The sequence below is a fragment of the Bombyx mandarina genome, chromosome 12 (genome assembly GCF_030267445.1).
Source record: "Bombyx mandarina strain Sakado chromosome 12, ASM3026744v2".
Classification (NCBI taxonomy): Eukaryota; Metazoa; Arthropoda; class Insecta; order Lepidoptera; family Bombycidae; genus Bombyx; species Bombyx mandarina.
Genome location: NC_143219.1, coordinates 6,972,252 through 6,994,977, shown reverse-complemented (window position 1 = coordinate 6,994,977; position 22,726 = coordinate 6,972,252). Strand labels below are relative to the sequence as shown.

The window sequence follows — 22,726 nt, the reverse complement described above, 5'->3', positions numbered from 1 at the left end:
GAAACAAAGTTTGATTATACTTTCAAATGTTTCATTACTGTTTTTAAGCTTAAGGTATAAAATGGCATGTTTGTGTGTTTACTCAGGCCCTAAGCAACACGCGTTGGCTTTTAAGTAGTAAGCTTTGAAATCTTAATTATTCCTGAGTTTATTTGGCACGTTAGTAAAAACTACCCTGCCATTTAGTACCATTAGAGTGCGAATGATTGCAACGTATGATTATTGTTTACATTTTTGATTTTTGTTAATTACTTAACGAAACCAGGCCGGGATTTATTGACAACATAATTAGTAAAACTTGTGATAATTTGAACAATGACAATTTTATTGTTAGTTAATTTATTTCACTTTGTATATAATAATTGTAAGTGTGATGTTTAAATAAATAAAACTAAAGTGTACAATTTATTGTTTTATTTCGTAATGTTATTTGAGGCACTAAGCGACATCTATCGATCAGCAGCGGAAGCATCGAAATCGTGATAACATCGATATTTTTTTTACCAAAAAAAGAATAGAGTTCTCCAGGGCAAAGATAATAAGGGGTTACTCACTTAAGGGGTCAGTTATAAATAAAAATATATATTCACATCACTTTCTTTAGGGAATAAATCAAACATCGGACAAAATAATATTTTAATAACAATTATTATCATAAAGGCTGAACTTAGTCAAATTCAATTATATATTTTCACAAGAACTAACAGATAGTGACGCATTCTTATAACCATAGTTTCGGTTTATTTGAAACAGATAAAATAAAAATAAACTGCTATTTAAAGACATTTAAAAGTTGAGATTCATAAGAATACTAATTAATTATCGCATTACTAAACATAAAACTCAACAAAATAAATTATCATTCATAGGGACTGTCGATAGAAATAAAAACTTATAATTTAGAAGATTAGTATTTTTGAAATGTCATAATATTTTATATATTAAAATTCTCAACATCAATCCGGTTTTCACACAATTTATTTCACTACTGACACTCCGAGCAACAGTTAAGTATACTTAGTCTGGCCATAAATACTGTTACAATTAAAAATAAACAAAATATTACATTTGAATTTGGTATCTGTTATTTTCATATGATTGCTCATTGAGTTTTCTCATTTTGGCGCTAATACATTATATAATATTTTGCAATATTAAAATCGAGCGGGGTGATAAAGAGAACCGAATCGCTGTGATTGCATTACACAAAGTAGGTATGGAGCCAAATGCAATTTTTAAAACTCTCCATTCGCTTGGTATTAGTAAAACGTTTGTTTACCGGGCTATTAATAGGTGCAATCAGACCTCCTCTGTTTGTGACAGAAAAAGATCTGGCCGTCCACGTAGTGTTCGTACGAAAAAGGTGGTCAAAGCAGTAAGGGAAAGAATTCGAAGAAATCCTGTCCGAAAGCAAAACATTTTATCTCGGGAGATGAAGATGGCACCTAGAACCATGTCGCGTATTTTAAAAGATGACTTAGGACTTGCAGCCTGTAAGAGACGTACCTACCGGTCATTTCTTAACTGATAATTTAAAAGAGAATAGGATGGTAAAATCGAAACAACTACTGAAGCGGTACGCAAATGGAGGTCATAGAAAATTTTTGTTTACGGATGAGAATTTTTTTACAATTGAGCAACATTTTAACAAACAAAATGACCGTATTTATGCTCAAAGCTTTAAGGAAGCTTCTCAATTAGTCGACAGAGTGCAACGTGCGCACTATTCGACTTCAGTGATGGTTTGATGGGGTATTAGCTATGAAGGAGTGACTGAGCCATACTTTAGTGAAATAGGTATCAAAACATCGGCACAAGTGTATCAAGATACCATTCTTGAGAAGGTAGTGAAGCCCCTTAACAACACCATGTTCAATAATCAAGAATGGTCCTTCCAGCAAGACTCGGCGGCAGGTCATAAAGCTCGGTCTACGCAGTCTTGGTTGGAAACGAACGTTTCGGACTTCATCACAGCTGAAGACTGGCCGTCGTCTAGTCCCGATCTTAATCCGCTGGATTATGATTTATGGTCAGTTTTAGAGAGTACGGCTTGCTCTAAACGCCATGATAATTTGGAGTCCCTAAAACAATCCGTACGATTGGCAGTGAAAATTTTTCCCATGGAAAGAGTGCGTGCTTCTATTGATAACTGGCCTCAACGTTTAAAGGACTGTATTGCAGCCAATGGAGACCACTTCGAATAAGCTTTTTATAATTGAAATTGTTTTATATTTATGTATTAAACTAACACACTGTAATAGTAATAAATGTTATTTGCAATAGATTTTTATTTTATTTTTAATTGTAACAGTATTTATGGCTAGACTAAGTATACATGTATATGGTTTATTTATTATTCAAATAAGTATATTACGGGCTGTACTTTTTTTCTACCTAAGCTGAGAGCCTTGAGAGGCTATTTCAGCGTAACCTTAACTATAGTAGAATTATTTTGTCCGTGCAGTTTGGGCCATAAAACATAGCCCGGCTAGAGCGGTGAGCATGTTGCGCGGGCGCAACGCCATTATCCATAAAAACAAATGAGTCATCAAAGGCAGGTACACGGCGGCGGGGTGGTATACGAAGAGTGGTGAGACATTGTTATGTTAAGAGTCATTTGTACTTACCTGCAAATTATAGTACCTACATTATGTCGAAGAGAAATGTGTTTTTATGCATTCGCTCTCTGAATTTCTTTAGCGACACATGGCTACTCCTTTGTTTTGTATCAAAACAGCATAATGTATTCAAAATAATATTTGCACGTGTTGTTATCAACAATGTGTTAAAGTTTTTCACTGAAATAAGAATAGATCCCGAAAAGTAACAAAGTGTTAATTTCTACCGTTCTCGTGAACTTGCTGCGGCGATATGTGGTGTAAGTGTTCGATTAGTGATTTTTTCTTTCATTTTTATCACTAACCCACAAAATGACAAAACTAAATACACTATCGATAACGTTTATCGACAACAATAATGCGCATCACTATGCCCGTCCATTAGCCTCGTGAGTGGAGGCGAGAGCGAAATACTCGCTTCACCGCTCCGATTTTTTATGACCCAAACTGCTTCTTTTTTTTTGCCTACCTAAGCTGGTAGCCTTGAGAGGCTATTCCAGCGTAACCCTAACTAGTAGGTGAGCTCACGGGGCTCAAACCTGATGACGTTGCTAACACGAACCCTAGCAAGAGCCGTGCTTCGCAGAATCTACTACCGGATCGGAAACGCGACCCACTGAGAAGATCCGGCGAGAAACTCAGTGGGCTGTGTCTGTGGGTTAATTTACTCATCGAGCCCTTCGTCGCAAGCGACGGGTTCGACGAGAACGATGACCGATGCTTGAGGTACCTAAAAGCACCGTTAGTGGATCGAGAGGATCCGAGATGAAGTGTTTTGGGCGACGTCGACTGCTTTCCATTCTGTCCGCAGGATCGGGAATGTAGTTGCCGGCGGCCACGATGAGAGGGTTCTCGTGTCGTGCCGCTTTATCGAAGTGGCGCATCGACGCCGACTGAAGATACTTACTGATGGACTCTAAGTCCAGGTCGCCATGGAGGTCCCAAACTGCACGGACAAAATAATTCTACCATAGTAGGTGAGCTCACGGGGCTCAAACCTGACGACGTTGCTAACACGAACCCTAGCAAGAGCCATGTTTCGCAGAATCTGCCACCGGATCGGAAACGCGACCCACTGAGAAGATCCGGCGAGAAACTCAGTGGGCTGTGTCTGTGGGTTAATTTACTCATCGAGCCCTTCGTCGCAAGCGACGGGTTCGACGAGAACGATGACCGATGCTTGAGGTACCTAAAAGCACCGTTAATAGATCGGGAGGATCCGAAATGACGTGTTTGGAGCGACGTTGACTGCATTCCATTATGTCCGCAGGATCGGGAATGTAGTTACCGGCGGCCACGATGAGAGAGAGGGTTCTCGTGTCGTGCTGCTTTGTCGAAGTGGCGGGCAGTACAAGATCATGACAAAATATAAATACAATTTAATTGCAATAAAAACTTTTTACTTAATTCATTAGTCAATCTACAACACGTTACCTTTATGGCTACAGATATATGTACCGTACTGCTATTACGTATGTTGGTAACGCGAACCAATAAAATTTCCCCCTGCCAAAAAGTAATCAACACGGCTACAGAAGTTTTCACTTCAACTTCAAGGTCAAGATTGTTGTATCATCATTTTAACCGACCTGAAGCAAAAAAGAAAAGGTGCTCACCTCAACGCGTACTTGAAAAAAAAAAATTAATTTATAATGTAATGATTCATACGGAATTTTAATATGTTTAACGTAAACTACTATTAACCTCAATTAGATATCTTACAATAAATAAATATTATTGTAACTTGAACACGTCATATTAACTACTTTAACTCTCATGACATCACGGCCACACTATGACATGCGATATAAATTGCGTGATAGCATGCGAAATGTGAGACCCCGGCTACAAATTACAAATGTTTCATTTTACAAAAACATCATACACACTACGCAGTAGTTAAAATACAACAAAGAAATCGAGATATCAAAGTTTTTTTTTTATAGCTTAGACGGGTAGAGGAGCTCACAACCTTTCTGGTCTAAGTGGTCACTGGAGACCATAGACATCAACCATTCAGCACCACATATGCCGTATGTTCGTCTGTTTACTAAGGCAATAAACAAATTAAAAAAGTTGTCAGATCACAAAAATGGATCGGTATGTTTTTTTAAAAGCTTATGGGAGGTCATGACTGGGTTTTGCGACCTGGTCATGGTGTTTCGTGAAGGAGGGGAAAGGAGCAAAAAGGAGTGGAATCCCTGTTGCGCTATTCAGCGCAGAAGGTGGGAAAGGGGGGTGCGGGAGCGCCCGGTTCTCGACTTTCGATCTGGCAGTGAGGTGGTGAAAAGTGGCACCTGTGCGCCACTTGATGAAATCCAGTCCTATCGGAAATACGGGTACCGTAGGTTTCGTCCCGGTGTGATGGACCTCAATAGGATTTCGCCTCAATAGGATCGCGCGCCTTTCTCAAGACGTAGTCTCCTGGAAGAAATTAGAGGAGGAGGAGGACCTAGGTCTTCCTCTTCTTCTCTGGAGGCACCGGAATTCGACATCACCCGCAGCTGTATCACGTATTTCGCAGACAATTAGCAGAAGACAAATATTGTGCAAATATTGCTGTCAACTGTCCATTTCGTATTACGGACTTACAACAAAAAAGCAGATCGCGAACCATCACTAGTGCTGCCTCTGCAGAGCGATTTGTGAAACTTTAGTGCATTCTTTTCCATACAACTAACAACAACTGGCTTAAAGTCGGTATTACGGATGCTTTTGTCTGCCACACAACAGCAGATATTTAGCAATTTCGTTTGTCAAATTTGCGACACCTTTTGTATCTGGTGCTGAATTGTTGCTAACTATCTGCAAGTGTAAAATTTGTGAAATTAAATTAATTAACTTGATTTAGGTAGGTAAGTGTAATTGGTTTAGATCTTTATTTGTGTTTGTGTTTTCCATAGTATTAACATTAAATACCACGCTGGGCAATTTAAGTACATTACTAATGTTGAGGTTATAAAGTTTATTTTTTACAAATTAATATTTCTTCTAGGTATGTACTATGGACAAAGCTCAAATAATAAATGGGGCTTTGGAGTCTAAGGAAATTAGGTCGGATACATACGAATCAGTGCGTTTGCGACGCTATCTTCGTGATCAAGCCTGACGCCTTAATCTATTCATACCAGAAACCTGTGGGAATGAGCTTTTTGCATTTTGAGTTAAACTTCAAGTAAATCCAATGCCATTAGGGAAGTGGCTATGGCATTAAACAATCTTCCAGTTTTATTGAAACATTTAAAGTTTCTGCAAACAGTACAATGGGTCACAAGTTATTATAAATGGGTAAGTTAAATAATTATCTTATAGTATAGAGCACAAGAGTTCTACTGATTTTACAATTTCCACGAGTCAATCATATAGATCAGTTATATTCTTGAAGCTTTATAACTATAGCTATATTTTGCTATATATAGCTATATTTTAAACAGAGTTCTAAGAAATGTCAAGTCCTGGTGAAACTGGAAAGGCCTTCAGGCCACCATTAATCTTTCCTACATAATTTTTTTTTAATTAAAATTTTGTCTTATTTTTATAGTACATAGATATTTGAACAATAATAATTTTGTGATTGAAAACATAATATAATAGTAAATAAATTTCTTTTCATTATAGGTTTTACAATAAATTTGGCTTTTCTGGGGTTTCGGGGTGTATAGATGGCACTCATTTGCACTTATCAGATCTTCTGTATATGAAGAAAGGTTTTAGAACCGCAAGCATTATCATTTCAAGAATGTGCAAATAGTAAGTATTTTGATGAAGCCTATCATTCACAATAACAAACATTTGATAGTACTTATCTAAAGAATTACATTTTTCAGATCTGTGATAGTGATCTTAACATTTTAAGTATTGATGCAACATTTCATGATACATTTGTCTGACTTAACACAACTGAATATGCCTATGCAGGACCTGCACCATAATAGTGAAAAAGTTTGGTTTTTAGGCAAGTAAAACATCATGAGCTCTGTCTCAGTAACCTGACTACAAATTAATACTCAATCTAAAAGTATATTTAAAACTGGGAAGGCCGTTAATATATAGTACTATAGTAATGTTTATTGTCATACCAGGAACACTGTTGACCATTGTGAGTATTGAAAGCCAGTTGGAGATGCTTGTTGGTACATAGAGTACTGCATTATGATCATCATATGATGGCCAATACCATAATTGTTAGCTTGTATTGCATAACATGGCAAACACACATGGGTGTCCAGTGCCCCAACTCTCTGACGAAGATGCTGAAATTGATGTTTCTTATCAAATTCATAACATTGTATTTTTTGGGAGAGAAGAGGAAACACAGCACTTAGCACCATGTCAACATTCAAGGGTGGTTCAATTGGATTGTGGAGAACAGACATTAAATTTAGTCCAACCTCTGTATTCTAGTAATTTTATGTAGATATTTTTAAAACTGCTGTTCTTAATTATGTGAACTGAGAGGGCAAGAATAGCCTAATTATTTCTGCCTATAATTTTTTAATTGTGCTTAGTGGAAATATACATATTTCCTTAACATTTTTGTGTTTATAGTAAAGGATGGATTCATAACTATTTGAAAGCAAAATTGTGAGGTTGTTTTATTAAGACAATGTTTTAATCTGTCATGCTCAATTTGTTCTGTATCATTTTATCTTTATATTAACCCCGTTTGTATGTTGTGTTGTTATATATATTATTGTATATACTGCTGTTTTAAATAATAGAATAGAATGAATAACAAATCGACTAGTAATTCATAATTCTTCTAGATTTTGTTGGATACTTACATGAATATTACTTACAAAATGAAAAACATAATTCATCATTTAGACAAAATGTGGATCAACCACCACTGATTTTAGTTCATTGTGATAATAATAATAATATAAATATAAATATTTACTAACAATCACGCCACGTTAACTGGTCCTGTGATAAGTTCGTAAAGAACTTGTGTTACAGGTACCAGATAACGGAAATAAATGTAGGATTTTTATTATACACATACATATATTTAATATACATCCATAACCCTGGAAAATACATTTATATTTATCATACAAATATCTTCCCTTGGCGGGATTCGAACCCGCGACCCCCTTGTGTAGCGACCATGTCACTTACCACTACACCAGACGGCCGTTAGATAAGTTTGATAATATTTTTTTTTGTGTAATTTTGTTTTATTTGAATAATAATTCTTAAATTAGGAAATCGTAGTTTGTTTGTCCAACTTCTTGCCGCATGAAATTGAAGCCACAATTGAAATATAATATCGACTGCCGATAACTTCAAAGAAACATAACTGAACTTGGGGCCGAGGTAAGTAGGATGATAGCAAGGTGATAGCTCTATAACCCTATAGACTAGAAGCAGAACATGCCAAATACTGTGAATACAAAATATACAATGAAGCTAAATACTGGTATTCTACTGGTGGTAGGACCACTTGTGAGTCCGCACGAGTAGGGACCACCACTCCGCCTATTTCTACCGTGAAGCAGTAATGCGTTTCGTTTTGAAGGGTAGAGCAGCCGTTGTAACTATACTGAGACCTTAGAACTTATATCTCAAGGTGGGTGGCGCATTTACGTTGTAGATGGCTATGGGTTCTAGTAACCACTTAACATCAGGTGGGCTGTAAGCTCGTCCACCCATCTTAGCAATAAAAAAATAAATAGTTATTTTGAAATGCTAAGTGGAGAGTAGTTTTATTAGCGTAAAATATACTCATTAGTGTCGTAAATTTTACTGTAGTACCAGCCTAAAGTAAAACATATATTTGGATTTGCTTGACTGTTGTAACAAGCGCTATTTCGTTTTTATGGTAATATAAACTATTACGGACTCAGCTAAAATTAAAACAAAATTGAACTTATTATTTTAAACAAGGTTTTTGCCGATGTTGGTCAATTCCTTGAATTTTTTTATATATCTCAGCTGGAAGATGCGCGGCCTCTGCCTGCGTACGAGCAGCCTCTGCTTAAATGAAAGCTGCATGAGCCAGTGGTTCGCCTTAGTTTCCATTTTCTCCTCTTTCTACAACTACAGCTCACGATGTGTCTACTCTTGTTTGTTGTCCGCTATAGTCTAGATAATATAATGATTGATTAACATTCTTACTGCAGTGAGTGAGTGCAAAGAGTACCTGGTTATTGAATACAAATAACTTACTAAATATCGGCCTGATATTTGCAATGAAGCTACTCTTAAGATGGCTTCGTCGACGAAAAACTGGGCTAATTATAAAAATAAATATTTATTTATTGTCTTAAAATATTAGATTCATTTGTTTAAAAATAATATAGAACATTAAGTTAATGTCTGACATGCAGTTTCCTATTCACGTCATATTGCCCATGACCTGGGTGAACATTATTTTGAATAGTCTGCACAGCTTTTATTTCCCTTCAAGCTGTGAAAGAGTGCACTATATTTCTGGTATTCAAATCAAAGCCTACTCTTGCCAAGTCAAACAAATCCACTATCTATTACTTGATAAAGAATAGCAGCATCTCGCCTAGAATATCATCGACTGGTTGTTCTAGCGTTGTCGGCCTCATGTCGGCGTGAGATGGATCTGTTGTACACGTTATTATTGATAAAACCATAAAACTAAATCATTTATTCTAGAATTTACTATTTAATTTTAAATCGTCGTGGCCTAAGCGGTGTAGTAGAGACGGCCGACTTTCTAATAAAGATGCGACTGAACCAGTGTTAGAATCCCGCAGGCAGATATCAATAAATCCAATGAAACACGTATTTGACATAAATACATGGAAGACTTCCATGATTAAGGATTCATTCATCTTTTATTTAAAATCAAATTAGCAAATATTCTTTAAGAAATCGTTGGTGGTAGGACGTTTGATTAACCCGCAAGACCACCATTCCGCCCATTTCTACCGCGAAGCAGTAATGCGTTGCAATTTGAAGAATGGGGCAGCCGTTTTGGTATACAGTTGAAACTCAGACCTCGTTTCTAAAGGTGGGGGCGGCATTCACGTTGTGAGGTCTATACCACTTAACACTAGATGGGTTGTGAGCTTATGTACTTACTTAATTGATAATGAAATTAATAAATTAGGCTATAATTTTGATCCATTCTTTTTTAAAATAGGTTCGTAACGTAAACAACTATCTGTTTACAAATTATCAAACGATTACAAAAAAAAAATGTTATCAGTGTTTGACACGACACAATTACATTTTTATAGCTATTATTCAAAATAAAGCAAAAATTATTATTAGATCACTTATTTTTAGTAACGCTTCATCGAAAAGAACAGAATTAGCAGCTCTCACTTGGCGTTTCAAACGTGAATTCCACTTAAACATTTTGAAATGTTTATATGTAACGCGCTTTTATAAATTCATTTGCCGGTTTGTTCAGCAAAAAAAAAAAGTAATGTGGCTTTTTAGTGCCAATTATTGCTACCCGATTGCGACTGGCGCTAGTTGTATGACAGAAAACTGCAGTAAGCGGTAAGCGAACAATCGCGGTACGTGATACGAAATAATTTGACGTTTTGCGATCGGTCGCGACGCGTCTGCACAACATCTGCAAAATTGTGGCTGTCGCAAATTTTTACGTGATCAGGGGGCCGGTCTGTTACCACCCTCGATCGGGCACGTGTAAGCGGATTTCCCAGTGTTTAAGAACTAAAAAAAGGTTTTTTGTAAAAACTACATGCTAAGTTCAGGGTTGGATACAAAAAACTGATGCTAAAGTTAATAATGGCATGTCTTTGGAATTTGAAACAAGTACCTAATGATATCTAGAAAAATTATATTAAAGAACCGTGTTATCAAATAGTGTGATAATAAAAGTGCAAGTGAAAACAAAAGGTATTTTTAACAACATTCACATTACTAAGTAAGCAACCGGAATATTCGGTTTTATTTAGTTAGACATTACATTACTTAGAATACATGCAAAGCGAATGCTAATATTGTTTAAATTTTCGAAGATAAACTATTTCCATACTAATTATTCTATTCATTATTGTCTCAAATAAAGAAAAAAGACACATTAAGCGGTTATTAATTTATTACGTAAACAATTTAAATAATATATATGAACTTATAATTGTGTAAACTTACTGATATAATTTTAAATAAGACTTCAATATTATTATGCTTGCTATGTAAAAAACAAAGGAACGACATTTAAAGTCTATTTTATAGTAAATTCGTTCACAATTCTACAAAGAAATTATTTTTATAACTTCATATTTCTTCATCTCTGTCACTGCTGTTTTATTGTCATTCTATGTTAATTTTCAAACAGCGCAAGCGCAGAAAACTTAACGTAAAAGGGAGTCTTCCTTTAAATATAATTTAAACATATATTTAACGGAATTTTTCTACAACACTCGTACGAAACGTCTGATTACCTTATTTTACATACGTTTCAAAAATTGATAACAATGCAATAATTTTTATTACTTTAACTTAATATCATTAACATTTAGCTTATCGGTCATGGGTATTTTGGAGGTTTTAAACTTTATTTTATTTATTAACTATAATATATTTATTTTAATTCAAACTTGCGGTCTGGTACTCAACGTCGCACCTTGAATTTGAAAGAAAATAATTTGCTTGTTCAGTTGTGTAGCAAGAAAACTAAATGTTTTATGACTATAATGTTGTTTGAAGAGGTCTTTTGAGTATTTTGTTTGCATTTCATTTATACGAGCTACGTAATTACTTCAAGTTTCAAGAAGAGTATCCATGCAGTTAATGCACGGACCATGCGTTTTTATGGGAAAGTTATTATCATCAATACATAAAATAAAATCGTAACTGGTCGCTGTCTGTTCATGGAAGATATCTCAGGAAAACTGTTATAGGGGGCTTTATGAACGCAATAGAACCCAAAAAAGTGATTTATAGAATTTTTGTCTTTTTATCTGTTTGTCTGTGCGTTTGTGCACGCTAATCTCAGAAACAGCTCTGCTGATTTAAATCTGGTTTTCACTAATTTATTGTGGTAAGCTTTACTTAACATTTAGTGTTTGTTTAATGTCAATCGGTTCATAAATAAAAAGGTTATGCCAATTTAAAGAATCACGTAGCTGGGCGTTTATTGATTGTTTACGCCTGCGCGGTCGCGCGGGTATGTAAAGCGCGCCGACTACGCGCCGCTGCTTCCTTGACGAACCCGTCGCTTGCGACGAAGGGCTCGATGAATAAATTAACCCATAGGCACGTTTGTTTTCTATAGTTAAAAGATTAGGCTGACACGACTTCATAGTTATTAATAATTAATAAACTGTAATAAAGTTAAACTGTGTAATAATCTGTAAGTATTTATAATTTAGTTTTGGAACGAAGTTCCTTACGGCAGGCTTGGAGGGGACAGGGATTTTGCTGCGCGACCGAACTGAAAAAAATGTAATAGTAAAACCGTAAGAAAAAATCCGTGGAAAAAAGAGCGTGGAAAAAAGTGCGTGGAATAAAACCGTTAAATGAGACGTGCGCAGGCGCGACAGTCGCATACACAAGCGAGTAGTGTATAATACCTTTCTCTTTCTCCCTCTTTCTTTTCGTTCTCTCATCCATTCTCTTTCTATTATTATTTCTATTTTTCTATTCTATTTCTATGTAATTTTATGTTGTCAAACAAAAATAAAGAGACATATTTTGTTATTTTAGTTGATAATTTGAATTACGATGTTTTTTTATTTTAAGTAATTTATTATTTCCTAAAATACTGAATTTCCTAAATACTTTCTTGTACTTAAATAAAAACTAATCAGCAAAATTTAAGAGAAAAATCAAGAAAACCTACATAAAATTGAGCACGATTTTTTTTGCAATTTGTGTCGATTCTACATTAGCCGAAGGAACTTCGTTCCTACCTGGTGTCCCACGACACCACATAATTTTTAGTTTTATGATAAGTACGTGTTTACCAAACAACGTTGTGTTAGTAGGTACTACTTATTGTAAGAATGCCTCGAAAAAGATGAAACCTCTCCCAGTGCAGCAGGGGGGGATAGTGTTATTCGCGTCCGTAGGAATTACCTAACCATAACCCTACACGTGTCCCCTGGGTGGTGCTAAATGAATAACAACGCCGGGTCTCGAGCGGCGGTAAATTAACTCGACCAAACCAGCGCAAGCTTGGCCTATCAGTGGGAGTAGGAAATGACCCTCACTAGCCGCAACCCTGTAACGACAGGATCGGCGGTCTTGGCTTCATTGTCTGGGCCACGAAGAAGAAAACTTCTATAAAAATCACCCCAAGTCCACGGTGAGACCTCGCGCCAAGGGACTGCATGGCTGATGGGAGATCAGTCGATAGCGATCGACCTCTACGGACATGGCAAACGTAGTTGTACTCTGCCTTCTTAGGGAATGGCGTCACCCCTAAGTGACCTTGTACTTCGTTCAATACTCGTGGGAACAAAATGAATGAAAAACAAAAAAATAAAACAAACCCTACTATGATTCAATCAACCTTGCACAAGAGCATGTTTACAAAAGCACGCAGCAACTCACTCGGTACTATACCGCAAGACATCAACGTCCCTGAAATAATATTTAGTACGAAAGATCAAATCAAGCACGACTGGCAACAGGACAGAATTCCGCCAGCCAAAAGAAAGAGAGTGGAAACCGACTCCCCACAGACTGAAAAGGTAAAGAAAAAGCCTAACACAACCACTTATGCAATAACTACAAAGAATCAATTCGATATTTTAGACAGTGAGGAATCTACAACAGACAATATAGAAATAGAAAAACCACCAAAACCAGAACCAATATTTGTTACTGGTGTCCTGGACATCAGCGCCCTCCGAAATAAATTAAAAGAAATTGCATCAGCAGACGACTACACTATGACAACACTCAAGTCAGGACACATTGTGAAAATAATGCCAGCAAGTATAGAAATATATAAATCAATACGAGAAAATTTTATCTCAGACAATATTAGCCATTACACATACATGTTAAAGAGCGAAAGACCATACAGAGTTCTACTAAGAGGCCTCCACAGCTCAGAGGATACTATTGAAATAAAGGAAAAACTCAAAGAACACGGGCACGAAGTAAGGCAAATTGTAAATGTACGCCACCGAACCTCAAAAGAACCTCTACCTTTGTTCTATGTAGACCTGGAACCCAAGCCAAGCAATAAAGATATATTTAATTTAAAATTCCTAAATCACATGAAGGTATCATTCGAACCGCCCTACAAGAAAAAAGAAATTATCCAGTGTAAAAGGTGTCAAAGATTTGGTCACTCTAAAAATCAGTGCTACCGACCTTTCAGATGCGTCAAGTGCGGAGAAGACCACCCCACCAGCACCTGTAAAAAAACTAAAGACACAGAAGCTACATGTGCGAACTGTCAGCAAAAGCACCCTGCTAGTTATAGAGGACGTGTCAAATATAAACAATACAAGGAGCATATACTGAAAATACAACCGAAAAACACGCACACAAATATAATAAACAGACAAACCAGACTCCCAGATGTAGATATTTCACAGCCTAAGAAATTTAGTACCAGTAATAAAAATAGACTAACTTATGCTGAAGCAATAAAATCTAAAACAGACAACATAATTAATTCAAACGAACCACTTCAAGTGCAACAACTGGGTGACATCCTTGATAAGATGTTCAACAGAATTCAAACCATGATGATCAACATGGTAGACAACATGATGGACAGGTTTGTCCAGCTAATGAGCAGCCTAAAAAAAATTTAGTTCCAATCTCAGAATAATCACTTGGAACGCTAACGGACTAGTCGCACGCAGATTAGAGCTAGAAATGTTCCTGAACATGAACAAAATTGACATAGCACTAATTTCTGAAGCCAGATTTACAAGTAAAAGTTTTTTCTCAATAAGGGGCTATACTATCTACAACACCAATCATCCATCAGGAAGTGCACATGGAGGAACGGCAGTACTTATAAAATCTAACATAAAACATCACCCGCTCGAACCATTCGCGACAGACAAGATACAAGCTACACTCATCAAAGTCAGTGACAAAAGTTCGGACATTACAATTGCTGCAGTCTACTGCCCGCCCAAACCTCAGATATCACGGGAAGACTATAATGATTTCTTCTCTAAGCTCGGACACCGTTATATAAGCGGAGGCGACTGGAACGCTAAACATACGTTCTGGGGTTCCAGGCTTGTAACAACTAGAGGCAGACAACTCTACCAAGCTGTTAAGGATCTCAACCTTGACTGCTTATCAACAGGCGAACCTACTTACTGGCCGACTGATCCACGAAAAACTCCTGATCTACTGGACTTCTTCATAACAAAAAATATTATAATCAATAACACCAGTGTGGAATCTGACTTAGATCTCACATCAGACCATTCTGCAGTTATTCTTAACCTGAATAATAAGATAATATTAAATGATGCACCACCCAGAATCTACAATAAAAAAACAAACTGGGAAGAATACAAAAATATTATCACAGCAGAAGTACAGCTCATGGTGTCACTGAAAACAGTAGAAGAAGTTGAACAAGCCATTGAAAACCTAAATGGATTGATCCATAGCGCAGCTAATAGGTCCACACCCCAAGGTAAAGCTAGTAGTGCTAAAGAGCATGTATACCCTGCGTTCATTAGGGACAGAGTAACTGAAAGACGTCGACTCCGCAGAGAATGGCAAAACAACCACTACAAAAGAGACAAAACTGCTTTTAATAAAGCATCGCAACAACTGAAGGCGCTAACGAAACAATGGGCAAATGAGAACTTACAGAGTTACCTCACAAAGCTGACACCTACTAGTGATACAAATTACTCTCTGTACAAAGCTACAAAAAACATGAAGCGTCCAAAACAACAGGCTACACCTATAAAAACACAACTAGGGACCTGGGCTCGCTCCGACGGTGAGAAAGCTACTACATTTGCAGAGCATTTACAAAAAGTATTTGAGCCACCTCCTAGCAACGACCAAAGACTAGACAATGTAATAGACGAATACTTAAGTTCTCCAAATCAGATGTGCCTACCGTTGAAACATGTCACGCTTAATGAACTAAGACGGGACATCCGAAAACTTAAACAAGGTAAATGCCCCGGCTATGATCTCATTGACGCTACCCTCTTAAAACATCTTCCAAAAAAGGGACTTCTGCTCATACTTGCTATCTTAAACGCATGTCTAAGATTATCCTTCTATCCAAGCCAGTGGAAAATAGCCCAAGTCATTATGATACAGAAGCCAGGAAAACCACCTCAAGATGTGACATCATATAGACCCATAAGTCTTCTTCCTGTTGTTGGAAAAATACTTGAAGGGATTGTGCTAAACAGAATGCGAGAACACCTAGCAGAAATAATACCAACCCACCAGTTCGGCTTTAGAGAAGGTCACGGCACTATCGAGCAAGTGCATCGTTTGGTTGATGTCATTGGGAGAGCGCTGGAAAACAAATTATATTGTTGCGCAGCCTTCCTAGACATTTCCCAGGCTTTTGACAAGGTTTGGCATGATGGGCTGCTTTACAAAATTAAAAAAAAGTTGCCACATTCATTTTTCCCACTACTTCAATCATACCTTGAAAATAGGTGTTTTGAAGTGAAGATCAATTCCGACACATCTAACGTGTACGAAATTAATTCTGGGGTGCCTCAGGGTAGCATACTGAGACCGGTTCTTTATTTGATATTCACAGCGGATTTACCCACTCACGCTTCCACTACTACTGCGACATATGCTGATGACACTGCGATTCTTTCAACACATGAAAATCAAGATTCAGCATCCGATAGGCTTCAACATCACTTAAATCTGATCGAGAAATGGCTCAGACAGTGGCGCATAAAGGTCAACACAGACAAGTCGGTTCAAGTAACCTTCACTCTCAGAAGGAAAACATGTCCTCCTGTAAAACTCTGTGACGTAGAAATCACACAATCAGATGATGCTAAATATCTGGGTATGCACCTCGACCGACGGCTCACGTGGTGCAAACATATATGGACAAAAAGGAAACAGCTGGACTGCAGACTCAGAGGCATGTACTGGCTTATTGGACGCAAGTCGCAGCTTTCAGACGCCAGTAAAATGACAATTTACAAAACAATACTGAAGCCTGTATGGACATATGGCATACAGGTATGGGGCACTGCCAGTCACAGTAATATAGAAATACTAGAGCGTTTTCAGAGCAAAACAATGAGAACCATGTTCAACATTCCACCATACATAAGCAACAAATATGTAAATCTTGATTTGAATCTGAGAACAGTGAAAGAAGAAATTGAAACATACAGCAAGAATTACCAAACACGACTTGACCAACACATTAATCAGCTGGCTGCAGAGCTGCAGGGGGAGGGCAGCCTAAGATACTCTCGCCTGAAAAGGAGTAGTATACCAGACCTAGCAAAAAGATTTGCAGATATAAGATGAGAATGGTACCACTGGGGACACAACTCAGCTGACTAAACTGTTCCTGATGAAAATCTGACAACAGATTAGATTATTGTTTTTCAAGAAACAGATTGCTAAGTTGCAGGATAGAGAAAAAAAAAAAAAAAAAAAAAAAAAAAAAAAAAAAAAAAAAGTGCAGCAGGAATGCTAAAAGGATGGAATTAGTTCGATCACAGGAATCTGAAGCAGGTCATGAGACAATACTCACTACATCTCAGGAACGTCAGGCGAGGTTTCGTGTTAGAGAAACTTTGGCTCAGCGAGAATCTCGATTGAGTCCACATTGTTCTCAAAAAAAGACCACTCGAATTAGGGTGAACAGGGAACAGCGTGACGCAAGTTTGTCTATCGATCGTTAATCTTATACACTATCGCGTGAGTCTGAGACTTTCACTGCTAGGGAATCCCGCCTGAGCTCCTCAGAGGGTTTGGACAGCAAATGCCTGGTTTTAGGAGACACTTGAAGAACGAGAAAAACGTCTTACTGCCGATCGCGAGGCACATGCACTTTCGCTTGAGTCTGAGAACTTTACTAATAGGGAAATCCGTCTGAGCTTTCAGAGGGCTCGGACAGCAATTACCTGGTCTCAGGAGACACTTGAAGAACGAGAAGCACGTCTCTCTGCCGATTGCGAGGCTCATGCACTATCGCTTGAGTCTGAGACCTTTACTGATAGGGGAATCCGTCTGAGCTCTCAGAGGATTCGGACAGCAAATACCCGGTCTCAGGAGAGACTTGCAGAATGAGAAGCACGTCTCACTGCCGATCGCGAGGCGCATGCACTATCGCTTGAGTCTGAGACCTTTACTGATAAGGAAATCCGTCTGAGCTCTCAGAGGGTTCTGACAGCAAAAGCTTGCCCGGTCTCGGGAGACACTAGAAGAACGGGAAGCACAACTCACTACCGATCGCGTTTCCATTGAGCCTATGCTTCGTGATGATAATAAATAAAGCCCAAGGTCAGACGCTAAAAGTTGTGGGTGTAGATATAAGTGTTAACTGGTTTTCACACAGTCAACTCGGTCACACGGTTATGTAGCTCTGTCACATGTTAGCAATCCTAGCAACCTGTATGCTTTGATCCCCGACGGCTATACGTCTATGTCGTGTATAGAGAAGCATTACTTTAAATTAGATTTTTCTAAATACCTAAATGACGGTGCTTATAAACCAAAAGATATGTCCTAAAACTGCTGCCCAAAGTCGCTATTCAACGCGGACGGAGTCGCGGGCACAGCTAGTACTTTAATAAGACTAATAAAACACAATAAAATGAAAAATGAAGAAACAATTAAATATCTATTGTTACGGACAAGTCAAAAACTACCTACTGGTTAAATCTTGGTAAATGAAATACAAAAAGCATCAGCTTTCAAATAAAAAAACTCATCAAAATCAGTTCGCCTGGTAAAAAAAGAAATAATGTCGAATTGATAACTTCCTCCTTTTTTTGAAATCCGTTAAAACCAGCTATTTACCTTTAATTTATTTCATTAAGTACTAACTGAATGCAATTCAAATGTTTTTTTTTGTTTTCTTAATGTGCTGCAATATCACAGCCCACCCATTACTTAATATTACTACCAGAGCCCATAAATATAATCACAACATGAAAAAGAATATTTGATTCTCATATGCGTTTCCAAAGCTTCGACAAATGATTACTCGGGTCAAAAATAGACAGGATCCTGTCTATTGAGTATCTTCTTATTAAAAACAAGACATACTACTATAATCCTCGAGATACCGCTGTACTGGTGGGCGCAGCATTCTTGGTATCATAATCTGTGTTCCAGGAACTATTGGTGCGAACGTAAACAAAGTAGCCAAATGGTTTAACGATTAAATGATTCAAATCAAATCAAATGAAATCAAAGCAGCCCCGGCTCCGACGGCATCCATAACCGTATATTAAATTTGGTATCGGCCCAACTAATAAGCATGTTGGTCTAAATTTAAAATGCCGCTATAATGAACTGCATCTTTCCCGCGATGTGGAAAGAATCAAACGTTATCAGCATACATAAATCTGGAAAACCTATAAACGAACCCACGAGCTACCGCCCTATCAGCCTCTTACCAGCGTTAGGCAAATTTTACGAATAGCTAATACGCAAACGCCTCTTGAACTTCATCACTTCGAAAGACATCCTGATTGGCGAACAATTCGGATACCGCGCGAAACACATTCAACAAGCGCATCACCTCAGGTTGCACATCTTAGTAAGGCCAAACAGACGCAGACTCGTCCCCATGGTAGCCATCTCCTTCGATATCGCGAAGGCGGTTGATCATATCTAGTATAACGGTTTAATTTATAAATTGTACACCATGGGAGTGCCAGACAGTCTGATGGTCATCATTTCACCTCTTTCACTTCTTGTCGAACCATTCGTTTCAGTATCGAGTCGAGGGAACTCGCTGTCTTTTTATTTTTAATTTTTTTTATTGCTTAGATGGGTGGACGAGCTCACAGCCCACCTGGTGTTAAGTGGTTACTGGAGCCCATAGACATCTACAATGTAAATGCGCCACCCACCTTGAGATATAAGTTCCAAGGTCTCAGCATAGTTACAACGGCTACCACACCCTTCAAACCGAAACGCATTACTGCTTCACGGTAGAAATAGGCGGGGTGGTGGTACCTACCCGTGCGGACTTACAAGAGGTCCTACCACCAGTGATTACGCAAATTATAATTTTGCGGGTTTGATTTTTATTACACGATGTTATTCCTTCACCGTGGAAGTCAATCGTGAACATTTGCTAAGTACGTATTTCATTAGAAAAATTGGTACCCGCCTGCGGGATTCGAACACCGGTGCATCGCTACATACGAATGCACCGGACGTCTTATCCTTTAGGCCACGACGACTTCCGCAACAAATCTCGACCGGGGTCCCGCAAGGCTTTGCTCTTGTCGCGCTCTTTTTTGTCTATATATTAACGGTATACACCGGTCGCCGGCGACCTATTATTACTCGAGTAGGAAAATGTCGTTCATGCATAGTAATCTCCAAATTGCAGCCCCTAATTTAGGAGAGTGGTTCCGCAAGTGGCGCATCAGCATCAATCCCACAAAGAGCATAGCCGTGCTCTTTAAAAGTGCCTGTTAGAGATGCGTTAAATATAAATTTGGAGCTGTGATTAGTATATTTGGTGTATGTTTGTTTGTATGGTGAATTCGTTTTGTTAAAAGAAGTTAGTAAATTTTTAGCTTAGTTTTAAATTAACAAGATTTGTAAGAGGGAGTGCGCGGGGTTCAACGAGAGGTGAGGGGGCCTCGGACCGATGACCTGAGGCGAACGAAGTCAGTGCTGTGAGGCTGTGACCAAAGCAACGAACGCCGCGCGCTTCCTAACCACTAAAGTTTTTGTCATCCGACGCCACTATAGATAATAAATATTTTTCTCACATAAAACCTCTGCTAGTGCATTCCACGAACCTACGAACCTACATAAATTACAATTGGTCCTACGACCCCGATCGCGAATGTTCTTCACGCCACCGCAAAAGAAAAAAATGGTAAATACCCGCAGTACCGCCAACAAACAAAGAAAAAACGACGATGAGCATGACGCAAAAAGTTCTTGTGCCGCGAGTGCAGTGAAATCGGAACGAACCGAAAAACAAAATCCGCCTTCACTAGCATCACGTCAGTCAGTCAGGTCCAAGAAAATGTCATCATCAAAATCAATACAAATCCAGAAAAAGAAACTGGAACTAGAAGCAGCTCAGGCGAAGGCGCGTATTCAAATGGAACTCATTGATCAAAAGTTAGCGGCGGATCTAGCAGAACTCGAAGAAGAATACAGTCCACCATCAGAAATATCGGAGAAAAGCAATGGCGGTGATATAGAAAAATGGTTAGAGCGTAGTCAACAGGAACTGCAGCAGGCCACTAAGCTCAACAGTGATAAACACAAGTCACACTCAAGCCCGGCCGACAACGACGCAGTTCAACAACTCACGAGTGCATTCAAAGAACTTATGACGTCCTCGGCCATCCAGCAAAATACTAAGCTACTTAGTCGTCTCAGCACTCCAAAAGAACTCCCTATCTTCAGCGGAGACCCAAAAGAGTGGCTACATTTCGAGCAGGCCTACCGGGAATCGACTGAAGTCTGCAACTTCAGCGATAAAGAAAACCATTGGCGGTTACGAAAGTGTTTACGAGGTATCGCACAAGAAGCCGTCGCCGGCCTACTTATTAGTGGTGCTTCTATTGCAGAAATAATTTCCACTTTAAAACTACAGTTCGGAAACGCTGACGTCATTCTATCTCGCATCGTGGTAGGCGTAAAGAAGATGAACCCACTGCCTACGGACTACCACAAAGAAATAGTACCCTTTTCAGGCAAAGTGAAAAACTACGTGGCCGCTGTACGAGCCCTTGGTCGCCAAGAGTACCTGCAAGGCATGGAAGTGGCTAACATTATCTTATTCAAGTTACCCACGACTCTGCTCACCAAGTGGACAGATTATAGTCATCCGCTTATCACAGCTGAATCGCCGAAACCTAGACTAGAGGTGCTGTCAGATTTCCTCACCGAAGAAGCTGTAAAAGTATCAACCTGTAGTGCTACCTTATTGCAATCTAGGACGGACAATTTCAAACGTAAACTTTATGATAAAGTGAACAATATACAAACAATTTTAGTGCAAGACGGACAAAGTGTACAAAAATGTGGTTATTGTCGTACCGGTAGCCATAAATTAACTGAGTGTAAAAAATTTAAAAAATCACTAAGAAAGGACAGATGGTTCCATGTGAAGCGTTACGGCATTTGTTATAAGTGTTTATTAGCGCATCATCGTAGGGAAACGTGCTCCGCTCCAAGCTGTGACGTAAGCAATTGTGGACAATCGCATCACCGCTTACTGCATTATGTGCCGAGTCGAAACGACACTCAATCTGTATCAGCAGTACAATCTGAAGCGCCACCTGAAATTGAAGTTCAGTCTGAAATAGTAACAAATATTAATGTCAGCTGTTCCGTAATGTTAAAAATTGTGCCTATAAATATTCACGGACCGAACGGAATTGTTAGCACGACCGCCTTGCTCGACGATGGCTCGACTGTGTCGTTGATTAGCGCTCCGCTGGCATTACAAGTGGGACTGCGCGGCCGCCACGAACGTCTTCGTGTGCGCGGCGCGTGGAACGATACAGAATTAGTGTGCGATGCGCAGCTAGCAAACGTGACACTGTGTAGTAAGTGTAGTACCGATAACAAGATGTTTACAATCGATCCACGGATTGTCGAAGAGTTAAACCTACCACAAAGTTTGCCTACAGTAAATGTTAAAAAATATATGCACCTAAATGACATCAGCCATAACTTATGCACCACAACACAACTGCATCCGCAAGTTTTAATTGGACAAGATAATTGTCACCTCCTGTTACCTCTGGAAATGAGAGTGGGTAAGCCCGACTCTGGGTTGGTGCCTCCAAGGAAGAGTACCTAATGCTTACCTACCTAATTCTGCTGCACGTCACACTTCATTGTTTGTCTCCAGTGATGTCATAGAATCTGAATGTACTTTGCGAGAGATCCACGAGGAGGTGCGAAGGTTGTTCTCAATCGAGTCCATGGGCGTGTCTGGCAAACCAAGACAGAACTCGGAAGATTTACGCGCTGTTGAAATTTTAGAACGAACC

The 22,726-nt window shown here is 38.6% G+C and overlaps 1 protein-coding gene and 1 long non-coding RNA gene across 2 annotated transcripts in view; one reads left to right on the top strand and one right to left on the bottom strand.

Moving 5' to 3' along the window:
* Window positions 1-5,469, bottom strand: part of LOC149501776 (uncharacterized) — a 423,933-nt gene extending 418,464 nt beyond the window's left edge. Inside the window, exon 1 of the long non-coding RNA XR_016323946.1 lies at window positions 5,117-5,469. This is a non-coding gene — a long non-coding RNA (uncharacterized LOC149501776). The remainder of the gene's footprint in view (window positions 1-5,116) is intronic.
* The window catches only part of LOC114246208 (juvenile hormone acid O-methyltransferase-like), a 28,486-nt gene continuing 8,446 nt past the window's right edge, over window positions 2,687-22,726 (top strand). The window contains exon 1 of the mRNA XM_089731590.1: window positions 2,687-2,878. The gene's annotated coding sequence lies outside the window, so the exon portion shown is untranslated. The remainder of the gene's footprint in view (window positions 2,879-22,726) is intronic.